This window comes from Suricata suricatta, chromosome 10 (assembly GCF_006229205.1).
Source record: "Suricata suricatta isolate VVHF042 chromosome 10, meerkat_22Aug2017_6uvM2_HiC, whole genome shotgun sequence".
NCBI lineage: Eukaryota > Metazoa > Chordata > Mammalia > Carnivora > Herpestidae > Suricata > Suricata suricatta.
The window spans coordinates 122,173,421-122,190,957 of NC_043709.1; the positions used below are offsets into that span (position 1 = coordinate 122,173,421).

At 43.3% G+C, this 17,537-nt stretch overlaps 1 protein-coding gene across 15 annotated transcripts in view; it reads left to right on the top strand.

Annotated features, from left to right (window-relative positions):
• The window catches only part of KIAA1217 (KIAA1217 ortholog), a 426,188-nt gene that overhangs the window by 334,602 nt on the left and 74,049 nt on the right, over positions 1 to 17,537 (top strand). The window contains exon 1 of one of the 15 annotated variants that reach the window (XM_029953667.1): positions 3,821 to 4,170. The exons of 13 other annotated variants lie outside the window; for them this stretch is intronic. The gene's annotated coding sequence lies outside the window, so the exon portion shown is untranslated. Of the gene's footprint in view, positions 1 to 3,820; positions 4,171 to 5,764; positions 6,010 to 17,537 lie in introns of those variants that run through there. One more of the 15 variants, XM_029953668.1, reaches the window with a different exon arrangement.

Genomic DNA, 17,537 nt, shown 5'->3' on the forward strand with positions numbered 1-17,537 from the left:
GAACTGCTGAAAAATGTCAAAGATGTGTGATGAGGCTTCACTGTATTATTTTCTCTACAGATTTTGAATGGTTGAAAATTCCTGTGTTAAGATATGTCAAAACATAAAAATTTGTTTTTAGGGGGCAAACAAAAGACTACCTTCTTGATGAAGCTTTCCCTAATGCTTTGCCAGAATTTATCTTTCCCTTTTTGGGACACACTGCCCATTGTCCTTGTGTTATAATCATTCATTTTTTTTTAAAGTAATAACTAGCTTTTTTTAAAGTTTATTTGAGAGGAAGAGAGAGAACATGTGCAGAGCAGGGGGTTAGGGAGAAAGGGAGAGAGAATTCCAAGAAAGCTCTGCACTGTCAGCTCAGAGCCCAGTGCAGAGTTTGAACCCATGAACTATGAGATTATGACCTGAGCTGAAACCAAGAGTCAGACGTTAAACCGACTGAGCCACCCTGGGGCCCTGTGATGTTCTAATCATTTAGATGCATGTTCATCTCAGTCTGCAAGACTGTAAACTCTCCAAAGGCGTAAACCATCTTGTGATCATGTTTGTATCCCTCAGGAAGTCAGCCGTGGTGTCCTGCCCATGGGGAGTGTAAACACGGGAGGCATTGAGTACTACCACAGTAGTGCTGTAAATGCTGTATTATTCATTTTCTGTCATTAACGAGAACCTACTGTAAAAATATCTCTCTGTTCTCATCACCAGAAATAGTTGTGCTCCTCATGGTTTATTTTAGTCATATGGACACTTTGAATCTTGAAAGTGATCATTTTCCCTCTTTGTGTTGCTACTCTAAAGCTTGGAATTAAATTTGTGGCCCGCCCACAACTAGCGTACAGGCGTTAGCGGCGTGTATTTTGTGTGTTGGCTTCTTTCCTGGCCTCTCTTTTTTAATTTTCCTATTCTTATCTTTTCATCATATGCTCCACTTTGACTTTTTTGGGGCAAAATTGTAATGATTTATGTGAGTTCTATTCCTTTGTGGAATCAGGCAGGATATAAGAAGCGTCATTCTATACCATTGTTTTTTTCAATGTGAGATAAGATACCTTTTTGTATCTATACAGTAGGCAATGTGTTAAATACTTTACATACTGTCTAGTCAGTAGCTCTGCAAAGTGGGTATATTGTCTCCATCTATCCAGATGATACAACTGAGGCCATTGAGTCTTTTTCAGGCCCATGCAACTGGTAAATGTCAGACATCGGATTTGAACCCAGTTCCTTCCGACTCTCTCTATTCAGCTCTAGCCTCCCTTCCTTGATATTTCTATTCAAGTTTTATAAGTTTTGAAATGATGTGCTGATGACATTTCAGTACACATAAAATATCCTTTCTTAATGTTTGTTTCACTTCTTAACTCTACTATGCATCTATTTCATGACATCTTTTTATATTTAACTTTGCTCCATTTCATTCTTTTTTGACCATGTTAAAATGACACTCTCTACCCTCACTCCCACTCCCAACACCCCCCAAAAATGAAAGAAGAAACATATGTCATTTAGTATGTATGTCTGAGTGGCCATGGCTTAGAGCTCTTTTTTTTATGGGATCGCACTCTGGCTAAGAGGAAGGTTTCAGGATTTGGGAAGGGATGAAGTAATCCTATAGAAATGGAAGTTCCTGGGGCACCTGGGTGGCTCAGGTTGGTTGAGCATCCACCTTTGGCTCAGGTCATGATTTTACAGCTCATGAGTTGTCAGCACGGAGCCTGCTTGGGATTCTCTGTCCCTCTCTCTTTGCCTCTCCCCTGCTTGCACTCTGTCTCTCAAAAATAAGTATTTTTAAAAAAGAAAGAAATGGAAGTTTCCAGAAAGACTCATAGCTAATGCTCTTTCATCATTCAAGGTCTTCTTCCGTGACCTACCACCACCAGCAGTGGTATTAGTGACAAATATTCATGATCTACTGACTGAGTGCCATGTGCTGCGCCCAGCATGGCATCCGTATTCATTATCAATGGATTTTCAAACAACCCACTGTGAAGAAAATCCTCATTATCCCCTGTTTTGGATGTGGAAACCAAGGGTCAGAGAGGCTAGGGAACTTGCTCGAAGCAGCACAGCTCTTCAGTGGTAGAACTGGACTTGGAGGCAGGGGGGCCAACTCCAGAACTGGCCGGCAGTCAAGACTGCTCTTCCCCACTCTGCTCTCTTCGTCATCGGTGTCCGTGTGCCACCCATGTTTGAAGCCGTAACTCAAAAGCCACTATTTTTAACATGACTTCCCTGCCTCCTCCTTCTCCAAGCCTGTCTCTGAACCTCCACAGAACCTTACCTGTCCACCTCCTTCCCTCTTTTCCTACCTGCCATGGAAACACCTGAAGTTCCTTTCTAAACCCTAAGCTTCTCTAGGGGTGAATTTTTCCTCCAGTCCATCTTCATGCTCCTGGTGCTTCCCTCTGACAGTGTCCTGCACGGAGGAGATTTTCATTAACTGCCTGAATAAAAAAGGGGCTCACTCCAGAATATTTCCTACCGCACACTTTCTGTTAATGCCCTGTTTGTTAAGATCAGTACAACGATTTGTAAGTATAAATATGAACAGTTGTAACACATTCCCTAGCTTATCTTAGTGGTAAGTAGTTCCTGACCAAAATGAGAAATAAGAATATCTCTCTGTCCTAACAAATCCTCCCATCCTGTCGATAAAATTTTACAGCACTTAATAACCCTAACATTTTTTAATATTTGTTATTTATTTTTGAGAAAGAGAAAGACAGGATACAAGCAGGGGAGGAGCAGAGAGAGACAGACAGACAGACAGAATCCAAAGCAGATTCCAAGCTCTGAGCTGTCAGCGCAGAGACTGACACAGGGCTCCCAACTCATGAACCGTGAGATCATAACGTAAGCCGAAGTTGGACACTCAGTCGACAGAGCCACCCAGGTGTGCCCATAACCCTAACGCTTAAGATAAGACAGATTTGATGGGCTGAATTAAGTGATTTTCAGAAAAGCACACTTATTTTCCCTTTTTAAAAATTTTATTTTCAGGAGTTATATTCACCTATCATAGGAAGTATGCTAATCTCTGGATACCCAATTAAATACGACAGATCTTGTTTTGCTGTGATTTATAATTCAGTAGGACAAATCTTGCTTGTAGATTGAGTTGTTAGAATTCCCAATACCTCCCAACAGGCAGAGTTGGAGTGATGATTTCAGACCAGTTCACCTACACCCATGATGCGTCATGCCCCTCCTCCAACTCTGGCTCTTGTGTAAGATTCTGAAGGTGTAATAGTGAGCAAGTATGGTGACTGCCCTCACCAATCTTCGAGTCTAGCAGAAGTTCCGAAGTCAATAATCAACAGGTCAATAATCAGTCACCATACAGACATCTGTACAGTTTCAAGTCAGTTCCAGCCTCCGTGAAATCCTTGCTTCCGTTCTATTACTTGCTCGAGTTAACACAATGGGACTCACTTGAGTGATGTATCTAATTATGCCCTTTTTATGTCATGCTTTTCTGACTGGCAGAAAGATGTTTATGCTACAGTTGGTAAGGAGTTACTCTTATTGAAATGGTTACGGGGGCAAACACATTTGAGTCCAGTGGCTATCCAGAACACGGTAGAGATTTTTTTCTTCCCTAGCTGCTTCCAATAATACTTTATTTTCTAAGAAGCAAGAAGGAGTAATATATGCACATCTGATACACAGCTTCTAAGCAATACAAATCTCATCTTTCCTGCTGTGTGGCTGCTTGCTTTTCCTTGCACTTTTTTTTTTTTGTCATTGAGAGGTTATGACAACATGAGCCATATTGTATTTATAAACATCACGTGTTTCCTTGATATGGCTTGCAGTTTCTGCCAGACGGAACACATGGAAGAAACATTTCTCGTTAGCTCAGCATTGGTTTTAGTTATGCTGATTTCCGGGACAGGAAAAATGCCTTCCTACTCAGATTTAACTTTCATAGAGTAGAAACAAAACCTCTGAATGTCCGTGAAATGGTTTTAACAAGGGTGGATACTGCTCCTTTAAACCACATATTTTGACTAAAAGCTTCCTTCTGTTAAAAAAAAAAAAAAAAAGCCAAGCCTTGCATTTAGTCACCATAAAGGCAGAGCAGGAAGCATTCGAGAGATGGGTGGTTTCAAGATCTCTGGAAGTCTAGAAAGTTTCTTCTAGAAGAGAACGGTTCACGGAAGATGTAAGGTAAGAACTGTACCTTTCTAACGAAATACCGTTGTCAGAATTATTTTTGTCATGCTGTGGGACCTTTGCCTTCAACTGAGGCAGATCTGTGTTTAAGTTCAATTCCATGAAGAATTTAAATTCCAGGTTTTTAATTTTCACTTTTGACAGACTGCTGAAAGGGAAACTTCTTGTTTATTGGCAACAGTCTGTTTTTAAAAATCCATTTAAATGACATGTGCGTGTCTTCCATCTCTAAATCTTATGATCCAGTTTCTGCTCAACCTTATCATTTAAAAAGGACGGAAGGTGTCACCATAATCTGCTAGGATAGATCTCACCGATGTATGTGTTTTGTGACCATTTTCAGAGGTTTCACGAAAATGTTGCCTTGCGTTTCGTTTCTGAGACAAATGTAGAAGATTTGAAGCTGTGATAGAGCAGGAGGGAGACCTTAGTCTGTGTCCGTCAACATTCCAGGGAAAATTATTTGTTGGGGTTTTTTCCTTGCAAAAAAACACTTTAAATTTTAAATTAGAAATAGCTCTTGTATCTCAGTGTTGACTTTTTTTTTTTAAGAAGTATCCCTGTAAGCTTTATGAGTAACACTTAAAACTTCTAGGGTTTTATATAACAGAGATAATCCTATTATGTCAGGTTTACTGATTGCCTGAAAAAAAAAGTCTTTGGCAGAAATTGTATTTACTTGCCATAGCTATTTTGTTTTATCCTTGTAAGAGTGAAGTCACAATATTTCGCATGTTTTAAAAAGGCATCCAATAGGGCAATTAAATTAAATTTTAAATTAGTCTGTTTCCCTTTAAAGGGTTGTGCATGCATGGATCTGCTTATCCAAATCCCTGTGGTTATCTTTACCCCAGTTGCCAGAGGAGTTAATAAGCATGAAAAGGTGTTATCTAGTATGGTCCAAATAATATATATTATTTCATTTCATCACTAGAATAATTCAATTTCATAGGTACAGTTATACCCATTTTTAGATTGGAAAAACTGAGGCCAAGAGATTAAGTAACAAGATCACACGTGAGTAAGTAGCAAAGCTGAAGTTCAAACCCGGGGTGGCTGTCTTACTAGTAGGTAAGAGCTCTAAGTCTGAGTCAGATACAGACAACTTAACCTGAAAGTAATAATTACAAATAAAGCGATATATATTTGGCTCAAGATAAATTATTCAGTGCAATTTTGGAGGGGGCCGTTGGTTTGTTTGTTTAGGTCTGTAGCATTCAAAACCCACTATCAGACGGGTTGTTTTGCCAGAGACTTGGTTACAACTTACGCCGAGGGAAATGAGAACAGTAAACAGTAGACAATGTGGGGACAGTCTCAGACCAAACACCCTTTCCCCTTTGCTCCTTTCTTCTTCCCGTCGTGCGCTGTGCACTCGACAGCTGTCTTCAGGGACCCGCAGCAGAGGGCTTCTTCCTGAGCCCGATATGGAAGTGAGAAAGTGTCTTTGAATGGAGAACTGCCTACACGCCAGGCTCTGCAGCCTGTCAGGCTCCCGGAGAGCGGCTAGGGGAGGGCAGGGAGAACGCTGGAGGCGGAGGGTTCTAGAATCAGGACAGACAGCCATGCAGCCTCGGGGCCAGGGACTGCAGCTCCCCTCACCCCCTCCTGGAGACTGAGGCCTCCACCCCAGCCACAAAAATATCTCGGTGATTTGTGATGCAAAGTCATCATTGCCAACAGCGTCAACAGGGGATGCAGCTGTTCTAGCCCTGCACTTGGACTTCGGCACCGAGACAGCTAGCTCTCAGCACCATTTCTGCAGGAAATCCGGGGCTGGCTGAGCAACCGCCTCAACTGAAAGTCGATGGGAGCAGGACCTTCCCCTAGCAGGTACTGGGGTTATTCCCAGAGAATCCTGTGCCAGCGCTGGAGAGTTCGGGAGAGGTTTGCACCACACCCTCCTCCCTTTGATATCCAAACCGCATCCCTTTCCTCGGCTCCCGTAAATACAGATGTTAGCGGAAATTGCCTTTGACTGGGAGCATATGTCCTGGTATTTTCAGGTTGTCATCCGTGCACCTACATGCTGTTTTCTTCCCGGGGTTTGGCTTTTCCGGCCTCGTTGTGGGTCCCCATCCGGGTAACCCAGACCCGTAGGAAATTATTTACTACCGCAACTGCACAGGCTTCCTCCGTTCACAGTCTTGCCCAATAGCGGGCTTCCAGATGACCATTCTTTCCTTTACACTTTTTCTAAATTTTCTCAGGTAAGTATGTGTTGCTTTTATTTAAATTTGTGCATGCGGCCGTGGGGAGCAGGGAAGTGCATGTTCGTTTTTTTACAGAGAAAAAAATTATTTTGAAGGTACATCCATATCGACGGTTGGCACGCCATTTCCTCTCTGCCCTGCTTCTCTTCCCGTCCAGCTGGTGATGATCCCTTTGCTTACGTGTCATTTGCAGGAGCGATACTCTGTCTGGTTCTGTAGATTTGGGACAGAGGAGATATCTGACCTAGTCGTTGGTACCACCTGAGGCTACGGTCCGGACTTATTCAGAACCGTAGGGTTTTGGAGGTAGAGAGACAGCCCTGTGCATCAGCTTTTAGAGCCCATTCACCTGATAGTGAGACACAGGGGCCTTAGCGTGGTTGCAATGACTTGAGGTGACAAGATCACAAAACAAGGAACAAATATAGGGCGGGAGCCCACGCCACCTGTCCCTTTGTCCATCCACAGGGCCTCCCTGCTTTTGCTCTGGCCCCTCTGGATCTCACTCGATTGATTTGGGAAAATGCCATCTACCTGACTCCTCGTAGCCAGCCATTGTCATAGTTGAGTATCTCCAGGCCTCACCTACCATCCAGAGCAGCACGTGTCTCATTAATTGGAAATGCATGGGCCTGGACCAAAAATAAATGGATTTTGAACTAACCAGATTGAGATGGTCCAATATTTTTATTGAAGGAGAATAAGCCATCAAGTCATCTGAAAAACTGCAGCTGCTTCAAATTATGGGACGCTTTGAATGAAACAATACACACTGGCTTCAAAGGGGGGTGGAGTGCTATAACCTGATTCTCAGACGCCAGCCTCTCTGCTGAGGAAAATGGCTCCTCCCGTAACTGTGTGAAACGTTCATGTATTTCCCTTTGGCCGACTTTCAAAGTTGTTTCTCACTGGGAACCAATGATTTTAGGTGGCACCTAGAAAAACAAGTTTCAAAATTTTAATAATTGTATAATGTTTTAATGAGTCTTAGAGAGGGAAGTAGCACAAAGAGCTTGAGAGTTAATGAATACTTTTCCTTCACCGCAACTAAGTAAACAAAAAAAGTCAATTTAAAATTGACTTGGGACACCTGGGTGGTTCAGTCGGTTAAGTGTCCGGCTGTTGATCTCAGCTCAGGTCTTGATCTCAGGGTCCTGAGTTCAAGCTCCCCATTGGGCTCCGCTGTGGATGTGAAGCCTCCTTAAATCAATCAATCAGTCGATCAACCAATAATAACATTGGCTTAAAGAAAATCATTAAATGGGTAATAGCACAATTGGTATGAGAAAGTGGCCAAAATGGTGACGGTGCCTTATTGTTGAGTGACGTGTAAAAACCGAGGTTCTGAGACAAAGGGAGGCCAGGGGTTTATGAAGACAGAGCAAAATGCCACTAAAGATACGGTTGATGTCAGAATCAAAACTAACTCCTATTTAAGAGTTCTCAAGAACTCCGGCACCTTGTCATTTGGCACCAAACAAAAAGCTGTTCATTAAATCACTTTTGTGCAGATTTCTTGATTTGAGTCTCTCCAGAGAGAAGGTGTGAATTTCCAGTGTGCCACTTAAGCCAGAGGGATGCCTTCTCCTGGCTCAGGTGGCACTAACTCACTCCGTATTCCTGAAATACAGAAAATAGGTTTCTCTCAGTTGGTTGATTGACACGTGCACTCGATTTCTTTCTTTTTATTTTTTCTTTTCCTGTGAAATCAAAGTTCATGCTTTCCCCGGTTCTGAGTTAACTCTTTGAACCTGTACCTTTTCATTTGCCCTTGAAATAGCAGGAAGAGCAGTCAAACACAAACCAAACAGCAATAAGACATAGTAACGATGTCCATGATGAGGTGCTTCAGAAATAGCAGGGACCTGCTTACACTTCATGCATGTTTTTCATAAAGCCAACCTCCAGGGCTTAGAGATCATGGTCAGGGTGAGAGAGCTTCGTCTGAAATGAGCTTCTAGAGCCGTGCGTTGCCCGGACTCCCAAAAAAGAAGGCGACCGAAAGAGCATTCTGGACATGATGGACTCCTTGTAGGAGGGACTGGGGGAACATTCTGGATACATATCTACAAAGTGGATACCATTTTTGCTTGCTTTTAAAAGCAAATCTAAAAATACATTTCCTAGCAGCTGTGTAACTGCAAAACAAAAAAATCTGCTTCACTGCAGTGCAAATCATTTACTAGATATCTCCAGGGTTCCGATCTGAATGCTTCAGAAATTTGCTTTAGATTTTATTGTGTATATTTAGACCAAGGAGCCTATTAGCTTGCGATCTGGGTGAACCTCCGCATTCTCATGAAAATGAGAAATGCGCCATTCTGGGCAAACCTAAGGCTATAATTATGTTAATCTGGCCCTTTTAAGACTGAAATATGTTGTTTTAAAATGTTTCTGTATTTTTATTATTCGTAACAATGATCCGAAGAAATTTAGTGAAATGCTAATAAGTTTTTGCTCAGTGTCACTTTGTGACTAGAGCATAAAAATGACCCAAATGGGCTATTTTCAGTTTTTAATTCTGACAGAGAATTCCCATTCGTAGATATACAGTCCATCTTAATAATAAAAATGACCCAAACCTTCATGTGTATTTTAAATGTAGATGCAGTGAATATATGTCAAAGGCCATCTTGATATGTAAGTTCCTTGACAGCATTTTTACACTTGCATTAAATCCCTGTGCTTTGCAATAAATAAATAAATACATAAATAAATAAATCACCTCAGTTCACTATAGAAAGGAAGGAAAGAAGGAAAGAAGGAAGGAAGGAAGGAAGGAAGGAAGGAAGGAAGGAAGGAAGGAAAAGCAAAAGGAAAAGAAAAGAAAGGAAAAGAAAAAGTGCCAAAAACTATCTTTCGAGCAATATGGCAAGATAAATGTTTTTCTATCAAGGACTATCCTAAAGCACTCAGATCCCTGTTTTTAATATAAATGTGGGACAAGACTAGAAAGGACAACATAGTTGACATTCTAAAAGCATCCAAAAATTTGTGTCTAGCTCATTGGCTCATCCTTGCCCTCACCAACCAAAACTTTTCTTCTGGCTACAGGTGACTTTCATTCCCAAAGCGAGGCTTTCCCAAGGGGCAGGATGGGAAGGGAAGGTGAAAGAGCAAATGCAGACATGGGGGTAATGGCCCATCTCATAGTTTTTATAAATAACTGATGTTTGAATTTCTATCAATATAAAGTTGATTGGAAATCTTTTATCGAGCCTGATACAGCTTTAGAATCATCAACTAATTTGGAAATGGGAATGAGGAAAAGCACTTTCTTGACTGTGAATCCATCACATATAACTGGACTTCGTTTTCTCAGGGGTGTGTCTTTGGAATATAATACAGCAAGGCGCTCCTCCTTTCAGAGTCTTCCATTCATTCTTTCTTTCTGTGAGCTCATGTTTGTCGTTCGCATCATTCTCCTATGAATATATTAAAGCAAATATTATCCATTCTATTCATTTTGCTCTCATTTGAGTGAGCCCACGAATTGTGGGCGATTTTAATAATAACCCGGGCAGTTCACACTTCTCTGCGTGCAAGTCATACAAGAATAATTCAGCTCACTTGATGTTCACAGAACTAGGAGGTGTCCCTGAAGCAACTGAGCAGCAGAACGAGAGGCTCAGGAAAGCTCAGTGGCAAGGCCACAGTCGCGGCTGCGAGAGCGCCAACCAGGAGATCCTCAGGAGGAGAAACAGAGTGTTTTCAGTCAGCATCCAGTACTCCTTCTAGCACAGCCCACTGCCTTCCCTGGGTGTCATGGTGGGGAGGAATACTGATAGAAGAGGATGGTTAGCCCCCTAATTTTTTTGTTCATTTGTTTTGGGAACTAATTTGTAGACTGCAGCCTATTCAAGGAGAAGTTGAGGCTGAAGGTCATCAGAACGAAGCCAGTGACTCAGTTTAAGAAACTGCCTTTGTCTGTTTATTCACCCCTGTCTTCCTGTCCTCTCTGGGAGAATCTTTGTCCCCATGTTGCTTTTGAAGTGAGTTGAAAGCTCTGGCTGCTGGTCATGAACCTGGAAAGCCTCCATAGATTACGAGCATTTTCTTCACCTGTCTCTCCTCCTCTGTGGCAGAGCAGTCTTTCCATTCAGGGGCAGTGGTTTTGTGCATGTGCAGGGTGCGGTGGGGACAGCTAGACCATGGCCAGCCCTTCACCTGATGTGGAAATGTCGTATGGACCATGACTTCCTTTCTTTAAAATTGTTTTTAATGTTTATTTATTTTGAAGGAGAGAGAGAGAGAGAGAGAGAGGGAGAGAGAGAGAGAATGAGCAGGGGAGGGGCAGAGAGAGAGGGAGACACAGAATCCGAAGTAGGCTCCAGACTCTGAATTCTGAGCTGTCACCAAAGAGCCTGATGTGGGGCTTGAACCCACAAACTGTGAGATCATGACCTGAGCTGAAGTCAGACACTTAACCGACTGAGCCACCCAGGTGCCCCTGGACCATGACTTCTTTACATGGAGTCACTGAGTGGGTCGCTCTCCGTTTGTTGCTCATGAGCTACTTGGAGTTGGAAACACAGGGCTTCCTTTGAATGTAGGAATGCCCAAAGTCAGGGAGTTTTTGGGACACAGGAAAGCAGATCCTGTCTTGGAGGAGGAGGCTTCTGGCAGTGTTGGAACCTAGTGGGAAGCGGTGACTGGCTAACCTCCCCCAGCTGTCGAACAGGGCAAGGCCGGGCAGGGCGTGGGCGGAGAAGCTTGCCAAGCCCAGCCTCGGGGCATGCACAGCTCCCCAACTGGTTGTCTTTGAGGCTGTTATTTATCCAAATAAGGAGAAGTAGTGGTTTTGCTGACCATCTCAGATTTCCGGCCCTGTCCACTGGCTTGCTGGCTGACTTGACATGATATTTGAACTGAAAACACAAAGGTATTCCTTTGAAATGGAGCCCTCTTGTGGGGCTCGCGGAAATCCTGGGGTCATCAGTTGGAAGGCGGTTCTTCCCCACATTTGTAGATAACGATAACGGGAATATGGTCGGGTCTCTCTTACTGTTCTCTTGTGTCTCCTGTGACGTTCGATACAGATGACTTGGTTCAGGTATTTCTGAACCCGATTTTACGTGGTGAGGATACTGATCTTACTGATCCCTGAACCACTGCCTTCCTTTGAAGAGTATTCAAGGAAGATCGAGCCTCCACGCTGAATTCTTAACACTCGAGTATAAGATTGTTCTGGCACTTCATAGACCCTGGCCATGTTATTTGGCTTTGGGTAAGACACTGGAAGTCTCTGGGCCCCAGTTCCTCATCTGTAAAGTGGGGATTATAACGTTTATCTGATGGGAATCTGCTGGGAATTCAATGAGCTGATTTTGGAAAGCATTGGTTAATAGGAAGTCTTCAAAAATATTCGTTTCCTTGCCCTCGTTCCACTTTCTCCTGGCAGATTTAGCTGAAAGTATTTATTTATAGAGAAATTGTAAGTAATTACTATTGTCACCCAAAGTTTAATAAGGTCAGCTTTCTGAATTAGGATTTAACCAAACCAGTAGAATTGAGATATTGATGGGAGCTTCCCACTCCCTTCTACTCCCTAGAGCAGTGGTTCTTCAAGAATGTTCCATGGATCAGCAGCTTAGCATCACCTGGGGACCTGTTAGAAATGCAAATTCTCAGGCTCAACCCCTGACCTACTATCTCAGACACTCTGGAAGTGGGCACATTAATCTGTATTTTAGCAAGTTGTCCAGGTGATCCGAATGTATGTTAAAATTGGAGAACCCTTTGCGGTTTGGGTCAGAGGTCTACCTGTTCCTCTCCGACACTTGGCGTTCCCCACCTCTCATCTCTAACCACGCCTTAACTTCCTGCCTGGAATACTTAAGAAAGCAACCTCTTTCTTTCTCCTCTACTGAAGTCTTGCTCATAAATTATGGACTCACTTAATCTCCCCTCTTCAGAGCAGTGTTCCTCAACCATCCCAGCCAGAAGACTCTTACTCTCTTATAGATTCCTTGAGTATTTGTGGATTGCGCTCATTGAACACTAGCCAGAGTTATTCTTGCTTTGTCTCATTTTGAATATTCATATACGTGCCTCCTAATCCGTACTAGAATGTAAGCTCTTAAAAGGCAAGACGTATGTCTTAAAGATCCTTCTCCCCGCTCTTCAGTCTTAATTAACCCTGGGCTTTTGTACAAAGTGGCTATTCAGTAAATATTTCATGGATGCACAGAATGTGATCATGTAGAGGCAGTCTGGATTAGACTTCCGGTTTATGGGTAATCAACCTGATGTTAGCATCTGGTTCCGAATGCAGGTTCCACCATGTTGCCATGTGACTCTTGGAAGACACCCTGAGTGGGGACATCCAGGACCACCAGCTTGGTCCAAACTAGCAGCTCTTCTTTGCCACAGACTCCAGTGAGACCCAAGGGAAACAGACACGTTTTCAAGGATACATTCAGTGACTTTATAAACCTGGGACCTTTTTGATTCTCTCATAACTAATGAAAGCTGGGAAATGTATGAGCCTGTGTCATGACAGAACCGATGGCACCTCTTTTCAGTCTCACAGGAGAGGATTTCCTCAGCTCATACACTCAGGACACCTGGGATCCCCATGGGAGTCCTTTCCGGTTTGAAAATTGCTTTGGTTGTTGCTAAAGAGAAAGTTGTTTGCTAAAGAGAAGAACAATTGGTTCTTCTGAAGCCACAAAGAATTGGTACCAGGGCTGTTTTGGTCTGGATCTCCCATCGTTGCTGTTTTCAAGTTTATTTTAAGGGAAAATTGAACTTGGTGGATCCGTGAATTATTGTCCTTGGGTGTTATCCTCTGGAGCTCTTCCCTCACAGGGTTCTTGCTGCTTTTGATACATTTGCTAATATTGTTCAGCTGAAGGTCAAAATAACAGCAGAACTAAAAAATTGTACATCAGAAGCCTCTTGTTCTCATTTATTTTTATGTATTTATTTTTAAAATTTAAATCCAAGTTAGTTAACATATAGTGTAGTAATGATTTCAGGAGTAGAATTTAGTGATGCATCACTTACATACCACACCCAGTGCTCATCCCAGCAAGTGCCCTTCTTAATGCCCATCCCCCATCAAACCCAGCCCCGCTGCCCACCTCCCCACCAGCAACCTTCAGCTTGTTCTCTATTGAAGAGTCTCTTATGGTTTTCCTTTCTCTCTGTTTCTATCTTATTTTTCCTTCCCCTCCCCTATGTTCATCTCTTTTGTTTCTTAAATTCCACATAGGAGTGAAGTCATATGATATATGTCTTTCTCTGACTGACTTATCTCACTTAGCATAATACCCTCTAGTTCCATCCACATTGTTGCAAATGGCAAGATTCCAATCTTTTTGATTGCTGCGTAATGTTCCATTGTGTCTGTGTGTGTGTGTGTGTGTGTGTGTGTGTGTGTGTGTGTGTGTGACATCCTCTTTATCCATTCGCCAGTTGATGGACATTTGGGCTCTTTCCATAATTTGGCTATTGTTGATATGCTGCTGTAAATGTTGGGGTGCATGTGCTTCAAATCAGCCTTCTGTATCCTTTGGATAAATGCCTAGTAGTGCAACTGCTGGGTCATAGAGTAGTTCTGTTTTGTTTTTGGTTGTTTTTTTTTTTTTGAGGAGCCTCCATACTGTTTTGCACCAGTTTGCATTCCCACCAGCAGTGCAAAAGGGCTCCCCTTTCTCCACATCCTCTCCAACATCAGTTGTTTCCTGGGTTGTTAATTTTAGCCATTCCGACAGGTGTGAGGTGGTATCTCATTGTGGTTTTGTGCAAAATTCCCTTTTAAACTGGCTCTGCTGGCATAACTCACCTAGTGTTGTGTGTTTGTTCTATTACTTGGCAATAGAGCCAGCACACGCTTTGCTTTGATTGATATGAAAACAGAGCAGGATACAGGCAGTGGGTGATGCTGTTAGAAGGCGTCCATTGTGACCCGGGTCGACGGGCCACTCCAGGAAGGTTGTGAGCAGAGAGGGAGGGGTGCAGAGGGACAGGGAGCGGGCCTGAAGGGAGTCCACATGCCAGGGAGCACTCAGTGTTCAGACGCTGGAACCGCCTGGACACTGCCACAGGGGTCCTGGGAGGTGACGGGACAGTGACAGACCAAGAACAAAAGACCATTGTTTTTGAGCTTGCCATCTATTCGTTTTCCAGCTTGCCACCCACCAATTTGCTTACACACCATTTTTTCCACTGAGAAGTATCTATCCTTAAGCTGAAGCTCTGAGCATAAAATTCTACACAGATTGTCACATTGTTGAGATGTGGTGAGAATGTGTCATATCATCAGACTGAGGTATTTTTTTCAAAAATTGTTACACTGAGAAACGCCTGGGGGGCTCAGTCGATTGAGCATCCGACTTTGATTTCAGCCCCAGTCATGGTCTCCTGGTCATGAGTTTGAGACCCACATCAGGCTCAGTGCTTGCCGTGAGGAGCCTGCTTGGGATCCTCTCTCTCTCTCTGTCTCTCTCTCTCTCTCTCTCTCTGTCTCTCTCTCTCCGACCCCTCTCTCTCTACCCCTCCCTACTCACGCTCATGCTTTCTCTCTCTCTCAAGATAAACTTAAAAAGTGATGATTTATTAAAATTTTTGATTAAAACCTTCTTACATTGTTGTGGCCATCCTAAAGCTGTGTCGTGGTTGTATCAACTTTTTTCACTTACGATGTAATCAACTTGGTCAGTTTCTCTAATGAAAGGTTAGAGAGGCATAGGATAAAGTGACAAAGTTGTAATCCCTCTTTCAGTGACCCATACCCCTTTGAGAGATATGGTCCCAGGAATGTCACTCGGTATTGGGATTGGAGTCATTGAGGTGAAGAATGTTAATCAAGTAAGGCTTAGACATTTTAACCCATAAGTAATGTGGCATCTGTGACTAATGAAAGTATATGCGCGTGTGTATACGTGTTTACACATGTATGACTAGTGATGCAGTCATATCTATATAGTGATAATCAGTGATACAGAATATAGAAGTATGTGTATGTAAGTGTAATGTATATAAACATATACTAACATACATGTAACTGATTTTGGTCAAGCAAATAAAACCTAATAGTAATCATGAAGGTATCTGGATAATTGGATCCAAAGCCCCCTGAGATGTCGATTATTTTTTTTCCTTTGCTGTGAAAATCTGGATCAGAGAGTGAAGCAGACCAGGTACTTCTCAAACCGAATTCACCATGCTGCACGATGAAGTTCAGAGCTCAAGCAGATAAACATTCCCTAGTCCCTGCAGGGAAGGCCTTGGGGGCGCGGTGCCTCCCAGAGTGGCCCTCTGTGACTTAGAGGACACATATTTTTCCACTTACCTGTGAAGGAAGCAGGGACACGATGGAGAGCCCAGCTTGCTGCTACGTGACTCGGTCACTGTGCGGAGGTGGGCGAGGTTCGTAGCCCCTGACACGTCCTTCTCCTAACCAATCACGAGGGGATAGGAATGGCAGATCTGTGTGTGTCACTGACTTCAGGGCCCGCGAACTTGTAAGCTGCAGACTGCTGGGTGATTATCAAGTGTATGTGGCTATGTGTGTCCATAACCGCCTAAAATCCTTCATGGAACAAGAAACATGGTCAATAAACAAAGCCATGTATTACCTGCTTCGGAGTGCGTGTTGGCAAGCTAAATGGGAGTGTAGAGAACAGTCAGAAAAGGGAAAGGAACGTCGAAGGCACTGTAGAGTTCTGTTTGGGTGACAGAAATGACTTACCACGAGGAACAAATCTCTAAGCCCCAAAGGGAGATGCCTAAACGGAATAGTGTCCTTACAGGAGGACGTGCAGAGAGATGGAGATGAGAAAGGAGTCATTTGCACTATCTGTTACAAGTGGTAGAGAGAAGATACTGTTTTATAAACTGTAACTATTTTAGGTGCAGAAGGAGGCAGTCTTTGGCCTGGATGACCCAGGAGGATCCCAGAAGAAGATTATCAGGGAGAGAAGCACATTTTTCTTTTATCTGTCCTGCAGCTCCACACAGTTACTGACTGTGGCTTGGAAGCTAGGTGATTTAGTTAACATTATTCTAGTCTGTTCCGGACTGGGATCTTTAATCACCGTTGGGCAGTGTTATGTCAGCCGGGCCCTGGTCCTGGAGGGTTCACCAGCACTTCCCATTTCAAAATATTTGTGGAAATAAGACTCCCCTTAAATATAGCCATCAGCTAACCATTGACTGGACCATCTCTTTGCTGAGAATTGAATAATTTTGGCAAGAGCCTGTCTGTCTCGTGTCTGGGAGACATTCCATTTATGATAAAATGAAACATTAATAGTTTCGCAAAGACCTCACAAATGACCGCCTTTCCAATTTTGACAGTGTAAGCAAGACGAACTTGAAATTTCCCAGCACCATAATTAACTTCCCTTCACAATGCCCTCTTCATGCTCATGAGCACATTTTAGATTTCCTCTTATCATATGTAATTTTTTAAAAGCCAATAAAGAAATGATTGAGAGAGAGGAAAAAGAAATAAATTTCACAAGACTGTTAACCTTACCAAAGCATAAAAATTATTTCCTGTTGAGGTAATGCTGAATATTTACTGGCGTGTTCTTTTTTAATATCAACTTGAAAGAAATAAATGGCTTCCACTTTGCTTATCGTGCCCATTAATGAAAGGAAGAAAGGGAATCAATAGTAGAACATTCTAGACGCAGCTGGGAAGAACAAATTCACAAAGGCTGCAGCCTCCCAAGGTAGGTCATGCAGAGGAGGGTCCGGCGAAGAAAGGACACCAGAGAGTGGGGACTTCGTGGTTGGCCGCACCCAGACGGAGCCCCCCCGCCCCCCGCCCCGTTTTGTGGTGAATTAGCCTGAATGAGCTGTTCTCTGGGGAGCACGAGCCAGACAGGTGAAGTCAAGTTCTTTACAGCTCCGGGATATCGCTTAAGACATTAGCCTGCCTGGCTCGTCAGTTGGCACTCAAGGACCTTAGGATATCGAAACTGCCCATCTCTCTCGGGTGACCTGCGTGCCTCTTACTGGAAGTATGTAACTCATGCTGATTCACCGCAGGGTCGGGCCGTTTTCAAACTCCTGACAGGGAATGGCAGCTCTCATGATGACGAGGCCACACGTGTCCTCTCCACACTGTGCCCTGAAGTGTTTTAGAAAAGTGCAAGGAGGGGCGCCTGGGTGGCTCAGTCGGTTGAGCGTCTG